At 44.2% G+C, this 10,000-nt stretch overlaps 1 protein-coding gene across 1 annotated transcript in view; it reads right to left on the reverse strand.

Moving 5' to 3' along the window:
• The window catches only part of LOC311234325 (serine protease HTRA1A-like), a 72,222-nt gene that overhangs the window by 8,469 nt on the left and 53,753 nt on the right, over nt 1–10,000 (reverse strand). The gene's annotated exons all lie outside the window — the stretch shown is intronic.

Below are 10,000 nucleotides of genomic sequence, written 5' to 3' on the forward strand. Positions count from 1 at the left end.
TGAGATGTTTTTCCAGAGATTCTGGTCATATTTTCCATCAAAAAGCTTGTTTTGAAATGTACCGCAGCAGAGTACCAATTTCCCCCAGGAAGAGTTGCTGTGGGTTGGGTAACATTAGCGCTAGCTGCTGAGCTAACGCACGGCTAACGTCAACACAGTTGACGTATTTATTTCGCAAATGCAGTGTTTTCAAATAGCCACATTGCTGTATTTAGTGTATTCATTAATGGGTCATATTCCTATATGTAACATATCTCATTTTATCAACCTAGAATTGACTACAATGTCTAGATGCTGGAACTAGCTCCCATGCTAGCGCCGATGCTAACAACACCGGCTGAGATCCAGGAAGATCGCAGTCATTCTCTACCCAGGAAAAATGCTTCTAGAAGGCAGAGGGTATGGGGAAGGCTCTATGAAGAGAATGGGGTAAGTTTGAAGAAAAATGTTAACACACACATGAACGTTTTATAATTACCATCACAATATGTAAAAAAAAATTTAATAATTTTTTTATCTAATCTAGTTTCATTAATTAATTAATTAATAACTTTTGAACAATAGATGCTATTTCTAATCTGTCAGCTGTTCTATATTGCCAACAAGATTGTCTACATTCCATTCATTATACATAAATCATTAGCAAGGAAAGTTAATTTAATAAATTTTTATCTTCCAAGTTTAATTTCAACAAGTTCAAGTGCAACTACATATGAACCATAATAATAAAAATTATGATTTTATATCATTGGAAAGCCCTAGTTGTTAGCTTCAAAATGGCACCAAATATGAGGTACTTTGAAATACCCAGTAACTAATAATCTATCAAACCAATGCAATATCATGTTCAGGGATTTTCGGATAGACCTAGGAGACTCATTTGAGTAGTGGAAAAGGGGTAGGATTAAATAAGTGTTTACTTCTTCCTACTCCTTTTCGAACATGTAGATTGAGTTGTGTTTTGCTTTTGTTATTGTTTGTTTGTATTCATTGCATGTTCGAAATAAAGATTTAAAAAAAAAATATATATATAATATAGAATAATACATTATATAATAGAACAGTGTACTATAAATATATAGATAATGTGTGTGTATGTGTGTGTGTGCGTGTGTGTGTGTGTGTGTGTGTGTATAAATGAATGAACCTCAGTAAATATGCAATTGAACTGATAGATACACTAAATGTATTTATTTATGTTAATTTAATCGTGTTGATGTTTTCATTTCTGCAAAATAAGTATGTACATTTTGTTTGGTTTGATAAACATTGCACTATGAACAGTCTATCAGTGTACTGTATGTGTGTAGGGGAAGGTACAATAAGAGTTTTCTTCTTCCTGTAATTTAGTGGATCATATTAAGTGAACTATATGTACTGAAGACACTGTTGGACTGTAACAATTCCATGTACGAATAAATAAAATGATGATGATGATGATATATGTCTAAATCTGTGAGGTTTTGTCCGCTGCTCACCAACTTTCTCTGTTTTCTTTAAGCCTACTGTTAGAAATTCCCTTCTCACTCACTCTCTCTAGCCCCCACCCTCTCGTTCTTTACTCTCGTTTACTCTCAGTGGCCACACCTGGACTATTATCAATTACCTCTCGCACCTGTGGTGGCAGGCTAATTAGTTCCCCTGTGGGCTTTAAATACCAGGGCTCTTCCCCTCGTTTCGGCGTGGGGTCGTGTTGTATACTTGCCGAGTCATATTCTCTAAACATCTAGACTCTTTCGGGAGATCCTCTGTCTGCCTATGCTGTTCCATTCTCCGGCGTCGAGATGTTTGCTCCAGCCTTCGCCAGCTGTCGCCGTTGCCTGTGGGGGAGACTGGTCTGCGCTCCCTGTACTTCCACGGGAGGCACCCCAGCGTTCCACTGCAGACCCCCGCGCAGCTGTTCGTCCTGACGCACATCCAGACCAGCGCAGACGCTCTCCAGTCCTCAGCGCGCAACGCGCATCTTCCAAGGACGCTCGAGCTTGGCACGCTCTCCAGACCAGCGCGCAACGCGCATCTTCCAGACCCTCGAGCTTGGCACGCTCTCCAGACCTCAGCGCGCAGACGCGCATCTCCTAGACCTTCGAGCTTGGCACGCTCTCCCGACCAGCGCGCAGACGCGCATCTCCTAGACCTTCGAGCTTGGCACGCTCTCCCGACCAGCGCGCAGACGCGCATCTCCTAGACCTTCGAGCTTGGCACGCTCTCCCGACCAGCGCGCAGACGCGCATCTCCTAGACCTTCGAGCTTGGCACGCTCTCCCGACCAGCGCGCAGACGCGCATCTCCTAGACCTTCGAGCTTGGCACGCTCTCCCGACCAGCGTGCAGACGCGCATCTCCTAGACCTTCGAGCTTGGCACGCTCTCCCGACCAGCGCGCAGACGCGCATCTCCTAGACCTTCGAGCTTGGCACGCTCTCCAGACCAGCGCGCAGGAGCGCATCTTCCAGACCTTCGTGCTTGGCACACCCCTCCACGCAGACGCACCCCGATGCGTCTCTCGGTTCCGGTGCGCACTCCTAGTTGTGGCGCACCACTCTGTCCTCGGCTCGGACAGCCGGCTTCCCGGTGGCGACACCCTCGCCACCGCCGCCTGTTCCAGCACCACTCTGTCCTCGGCTCGGACAGTCGGCTACCCGGTGGCAACACCCTCGCCACCGCCGCCTGTTCCAGCACCACTCTGTTCTCGGCTCGGACAGCCAGCTACCCAGTGGCGACACCCTCGCCGCCGCTGCTGTTCCTGCACCATTACGCATACGTCTGGGTGAGTTTGACTGTCTAGATCATCTCCGTTTTCGTGTGTTTCTAACACTGAAGAATTACCACCTTTTTAATCTGACAGTCACTCACCCAGCGTTGTGCCTCTGTTTGTTTCACTTGGATATTATTTTGGACGTTACATCTCCCACTGTGTGTTTGTTCACACCAAAGATAGTATTCTCTTTGTATTTGTTTTGGTACTTTGCTCTTTGTGTATTTTTCACGAAGATAGTTTTACTTTGTTTAACTTTGGTATTTGGACTGGTCACCTCTCCTGCATCTGCTCTGTTTTTCCCCTTTGTACATTAACCCTCTCCTCTCTCCCTCTCGGCCGCCGTTACCCACCTCGGAGATCTGCCGAGAGAGTTCTGCAGAGCGGCCCAGGTGTTCCCACCAGTCCTCCCAGTCCTCCCTGTCCCCAGCCCGCCTCCGCGGGCCTCAGTCCCCTCTGTCCCTAGTTCCTGGTCCCAAGTTCTCCCCTTCTAGTTCCACCTAGTTCCTTGTCCCTAGTTCTCCTAGTCCCCAGTTCTCCTGTTCCCTAGCTCTCCTTGTCCCGACATCTCCTAGTCTCTAGTTCCTCTGTTCCTTTAACCTTCCCCTAGCGTTCCTTTAATGTTTCTCCTAGCGTTCATTAACCTTCCCTTAGTGTACCCTTTTCCTGCCCGCCTCTTAAAGGCACCTAGTTTTTCCCCTCTTGTTATATTCCTGTATTTGTGTTCTCCCTTAAAGGGACAGTGCCCTTTTTTCCCTGTCTCTCAATAAATATCTGTTTCTTGGCAAACCATCATACCTGTCTTGTGTTGTGCGATTGGGGTCGGTTACAAACCATAACAAAATCTACGTGTGTGTGAGTGCGAAGCGAATACGACAGCTCTGGATATCAAACCTTGTCGTGTTGGCAAATGAAGAATTGTGGTAGACGGTATGTCATTTTGCAATCTAATATTCATTCCTTTGACAGCCATTTTTTCAGACACAATATGTGAAGGTCATATCTTTAAGAAAGATATATCAATTTCAAGGTCTCGTGTCAAGTTTAATAATCATGCTATCCCTTAAAAACTCTTCCTGATTACTCAATTAAGAATCTGGTCTTAAATTAATTATTACGAAAGCGTGTATTTTCTAAACACAACCCACTCAAATCTGCATGGCAGCTGCATCTGAATTTCCCCAAGGGGATCAATAATATCTTATCTTATCTTATCTGCCACTATTCTCGAAGTCAACTTCCTGTCTGTTGTTGCTAGGCAACTGCAGCATGGGGGGAGCCTGTTCAGTCTGGTACATTGTGTACGCTTCATTTAGTGGAGAAACGGATGTTAAAGCGGCAAATTAAAGACTTTCAAGCGGAATTTTCTTCAGTCCTTCACAATGCCAAAGAGCTGCTGTGTTACGCGTTATACTAATGACAAAAACAGAAATCCAAATCGGAAGTTTTATACACGGAGGGAAAAGTGGCTGGTGGCTAACGGTCGGCTAACTCGCTCTGATGTTGTGGTCGTGGTAATCAGGGGGAGTTTCTTTGACTCATATCTCGCCTTAGAATCACCAGAAAGGCTTTCGAAATAGGGAAAAGCCATGTTGGCCTCAATATTTTCAAAACAAATCGTATGAAAATGTTATGAAATGAACAAGAATGTGATAAAACATGTAATAAAAACGGAGCTCAATGCATGGATTTGATGGTAGAAATCCGTATGGTCCCCCTATACCAAGATGGCGGCGGCCTCGTGACATCAGAGTGTCTTCGAGAATAGAGAGACAATAGTCTCTTTCCCAAGGGTGGGGATGGGGGGGGGGGGGGCAGTGTGGCCGAGGTCTATTAATAAAAGAACCTACTGGGTTATAATGTGAAACTGGCAACTCATCTCTGCTGGCAACCTTGTGCAATAAGAACCACAGATGTTGTATTGAAAATTGAGGAACACACAGTGAGTAAGCACTGGAGTGGAAACCCAGCTATTATAAGTTTCCTTATTAGACGGACAGACAGACAGACAGACAGACAGACAGACAGACAGACAGACAGAGAATATATATTTATCCATTCATGGAAACTGTTTCTGTTTCGAATGGAACCATCCCTGTTGGGCAGCCTGCGGTCGTAGCCCACACGTCGCCACATCACGCCGAGTCGCTGAGCGGCGCACAGATTGTAGCCAATGCCCTGACGACAAGTGAGCACCGTCTTAGAAACGGGACCTGTCCCGTCTGCTCCTCCGGTGTATCCATTTTGTTTACTCTAGGATAGAAATAGGAGCCAGAGGAGGCTGCAAGGTAACTGAGACAGAAAGACAAGCTGCCAAAGATACACGCAGACAAAAGAATCTATGTGAGCTATGCAAATCACTCCATACAGTGCACAGTACACCATCTATCATAGTATGCTCGGTCATAACAAGGGACACTTTACTACCCCCTGCAACTAGGGATGTTCGATATTGGCTTTTTTACCGATACCGATATACCGATATTGTCCAACTCTTAATTTTCGATACCGATATCAACCGATACCGATATATGCGGGGTCCCCCCCCCCCCCCCCCCCCCCCCCCCCCCAAAAAAAGGTAATTAACATTACATATCTCTTGTCGTGGAATTAACACAACATTATGCATACTTTTGACAATAAATAAAATCAGAATTTGTTCTTACTTGCTTGCCTGGGTAAATAAAGGTTAAATAAATGTAAAAAAAAATTAAATAAAAAATAAAAAAACGATACAGATAATTTCCTATATCACATTTTAATGCCAATATCGGCTGATAATATCGGTAGGCCGATAATATCGGACATCCCTACCTGCAACGGTACTATGAGTACATAATCTTGCTGGGAGATGACCTGTAGCTGAACCTAAAATGGGGTGTAAATTAATTGAAAGACATCTTGATATAATGGCTGAGGTTTAGACTTTATTTATTGTAAACAGATGTAGCCTCGACCCTAAAGGTGAAGTTATTATTAGCAGACGACAAACATAGTGATAGCTAGTAACTGAAGAGAGAGGGGAACCTTTCAACCACCCTTCTCACCTCATACACACGCACACACACACACAAATACAATAAGCGGGCGAGCATACAAACACAAACACACATGCACAAGCACACACACATGTGTGCATACTGTACTCCGACTCCGACTCTCACACACACACACGCGCGCGCACACACACACACACACACACACACACACACACACACACACACACACACACGCACATGCACACGCACACGCACACGCACACACACACACACACACCGGTACAACATGACACAGCATAAGCAGCCTGTATATTCATCCCCTTTCACCCCACTCCCCCAGTGTGAATAACAGTCTAAACAGATGGAGGAAGCTCGGAAGAGACAGAAACGCACACAGCAGAAAGTCATTGGCCAGGCAGCCAGGACTGGTCGAGAGCCAGCCAACCGGCTGCTGCCATGATGATCATCATCACACTGACGCTTTCAGGGGCATATCACTGACTGGTTTAGATGTCTAAAAGTATAAGACACCACCTGTGCATAATAATAGCAAATCCATTAACACCCTGGCTTAGGCATTCTCAACCTTTGGAGTATGTGGACCTGACGGACGGGGGGTCCTTTGGAGGGGAAAACAGGGTCCTTAGAAACATGCCTGAGTGAACTGAAATGACTGTCGTAAAACTGATTGTCATTTTGACATGAAAAACGACCGCCAATAGCCGCCAATAGCTTTTGGACTGCATGGACGCCAGGCGGCCTTGACAGCCTATACACAGTTGGGACTATGCAACTCATAATGGTGGAATGAAGGAAGGGATAGACATTGTTTCTGCACCCTGTCATGCATTAAGCACAAGTATATGATGTGAAACCTAGTTTACATGCTTTTCTATTGTATTTGTTTCAGCACCCTGTCATGCATTAAGCACAAGTATATGATGTGAAACCTAGTTTACATACAATCGTTTATTTTATTTGTTCTTTTCAGTGTTTGTATCACACATGTCATTCCAAAAAAGGTTGGGAACCATTGCTCTCATGCTCCATCTCACTCTCTTTCTCTCCCTCTTTCAGAAAAACACACATATGAAAACACTAGGGCTGACCCCTATAAGTCGACTAATCGGTCGAAAGGAGCCGTAGTCGACTGGCCAACCTCTTAGTCGAATATATAAAAAAAAAAAAAAATACAAATTATAATATTTATTTTTATTTTTTTTATCATTCTTTCCAAAAGAAAAGAGGCATATAAGCGTGGCTAGCGCTAATGGCACGCATACCAGAGGCTAACTGCCTACGAAAACAGGCACAGAGGCACTGAAAGAGGATTTCACCCATCTAATGAACACACTAGACTAGACAAATATCAAGATGTATCCATCAGTGGACCAATTGCATGCTTTTGCAGAGGACAAGAAGCCTTCAATCGACTCCTTCATACATTAAGCACCCCCACAGCCCAAATGGAATGATAAATGTTTTTTTTTATAATTTTTTTTTATATTATTATACCTTTATTTTTATTTTTAATTTTTTTGTCGACCAATAGTCGACTAACGGCAAATTTTGGCCAATCATAGTCGACCATCCAAATCCTTAGTCGGGGACAGCCCTAGAAAACACACATACACACACAGACACACACAATGCTGCTTTCATACAATTCCCAAGTAAGAATGTATAGTTTAGCTGACAACACCCTACCATGGCAGGGGGAGAGGGCAGGTGAGAGCGCAAAGCAAATATCAAATGTGCCGACGACTGGCCTTTCTGAAGACCTCTAGGTCTAAATATCACTTACTAATCACGACGGGTCTGTGATCTGGAGCGCTTGTGGGAAATCACCCTGTCATGTGACTGAGTCTGTCTCTCCTGACCACCAGCGTGACTCACCCCCTCTATTTCAGACGAAGGTTCGGACTCATCAGAGGTTTTACTCCAAAGACACCGCCGCGCGCTCAAGGACGGCGATGAGGTGGGAAGTGGGGGGCGGGTGGAATAAACACAGCAAAACCAGAGGAAAAAGTGGTGGGAAAGACAGATGACTTGAACCTTGAAGAGCGTGGTAAGATGACCTGGTGGTTACCAGAGGGTCATGGGTTTGAAAATGTGTTCATCTAGGGCGGGCTAGACCTGAAATCCATATCACATGGTATATCGTCACATTGATCTCGTTAATGATAGATGAAGCAACAATGTCATTTCTAAACACCAGTGCGCAAAAACGTCATCCTCCAATGTGTTTGGCCCTGTCAACGCGTTTGTAATGTTTGTCTGTCAACGCGTTTGTAATGTTTGTCTGTCAACACGTTTGTAATGTTTGTCTGTCAACGCGTTTGTAATGTTTGTCTGTCAACGCATTTGTAATGTTTGTCTGTCAACGATGTGTTTGTAATGTTTGTCTGTCAACGCGTTTGTAATGTTTGTCTGTCAACGCGTTTGTAATGTTTGTCTGTCAACGCGTTTGTAATGTTTGTCTGTCAACACGTTTGTAATGTTTGTCTGTCAACGCGTTTGTAATGTTTGTCTGTCAACACGTTTGTAATGTTTGTCTGTCAACACGTTTGTAATGTTTGTCTGTCAACACGTTTGTAATGTTTGTCTGTCAACGCGTTTGTAATGTTTGTCTGTCAACACGTTTGTAATGTTTGTCTGTCAACGCGTTTGTAATGTTTGTCTGTCAACACATTTGTAATGTTTGTCTATCAACGCATTTGTAATGTTTGTCTGTCAACGCGTTTGTAATGTTTGTCTGTCAACGCGTTTGTAATGTTTGTCTATCAACACGTTTGTAATGTTGGTCTGTCAACATTTTTCAACAACATTTTAGTAAAGGGGCTCAAAATTAAACTGCACTGGATAGATATGGAAATGGGGAGACAGGTCGGAAAGAGATTGGTAATGTCTGTATCCATACAGCTCTACACCCATCTTTGTTTAAGTGTACATGAGCACGAAATGTAATGTGATGCTGCAAATTACTCTGCAACTGACCCCTCTGGTAAAATGCACCCCTGAATATGTGTGCCCATTGTATTTATATCTTCATAATATCCCGCCCAGACGCACAAACAGGTTTTATCAAATTGGTATGGAAATCTAATGTTTTAAAACGCAATAAAATGGCCTAATCCTTGAACTGCATTCTATATGTCACCTAATAGTTTGAAAATAGGGTAATCTTGCTCCTATGGTGACAAGATTCTGCTTGAGACACTGAAAATACCAGATAATACCCTCCAACATACTGCACTGTGTGACTTTATCTGTATTTCATGTGTCCCCAGCTTTTAACTGAGAGGACGAGAGGCAGAAGTGGGACGGAAAGGTCTGAGGAGAGAAGAGAGGAGAGAGGATAGGAGGGAAGAGAGGAGAGAAGATAGGGTGGAAGAGAGGAGAGAAGAGAAGAGAGAAGATAGGGGGAAGAAAGGAGAGAAGAGAGGAGAGGAGATAGGGGGGAAGAAAGGAGAGAAGAGAGGAGAGAAGGCTGTGGAGAAGGCTGCGGATCCCAAAGGCTGTGAAAGCTTGTCACAGACTGAGTTTTTTCCCCTCAGCCGCCAATGCCTCAGCCCCCCCCCCCCCCCTCTGCCCCCAAGTGACACTGGCACAATAACAATAACACTGGCAGAAATACTGCACTGGGACTGACCTGGAACTCTGCACTTTACTTTACACGTTATATACTTTATATATATATATATTTATTCAAATTATTAATCCTTCACTGCACTGTCTTTGTCCTGTGTCTGTTGTTGCTGTTGTCATGTGAAAAAAAGATTTATGGAAAAATGCATACACTGTAATTGCCGAAACAATTACCAATGTGTTTACACATATGGCTTATTAAAGGAATCTGAATCTGAATTTGAATCTGAGATGATAGGGGGGAAGAAAGGAGAGAAGAGAGGAGAGGAGAGAAGATAGGGGGAAGAGAGGAGAGAAGATAGGGGGGAAGAGAGGAGAGAAGATAGGGGGGAAGAGAGGAGAGAAGATAGGGGGGAATATAGGGGGTACGAAAGTAGAGCAGAGATGAGAGAATATAGTGGGGAAGATAGGGGGGAAGAGAGGGGGGAAGAGAGGAGAGAAGGTAGGGGGGAAGGGAGGAGAGAAGATATGGGGGAAGAAAGGAGAGAAGATAGGAGAGAAGAGAGTAAAGTAAACAACGTTGTTTGCTTTCTGCCCTCGGGAAGGACAAGACAAGTAGCCACTGCCAGGCAGCCTCACTTGACACGGATACAGAAACATT

This window comes from Notolepis coatsorum (assembly GCF_963971535.1).
Source record: "Notolepis coatsorum genome assembly, chromosome: 9".
Lineage (NCBI taxonomy): Eukaryota > Metazoa > Chordata > Actinopteri > Aulopiformes > Paralepididae > Notolepis > Notolepis coatsorum.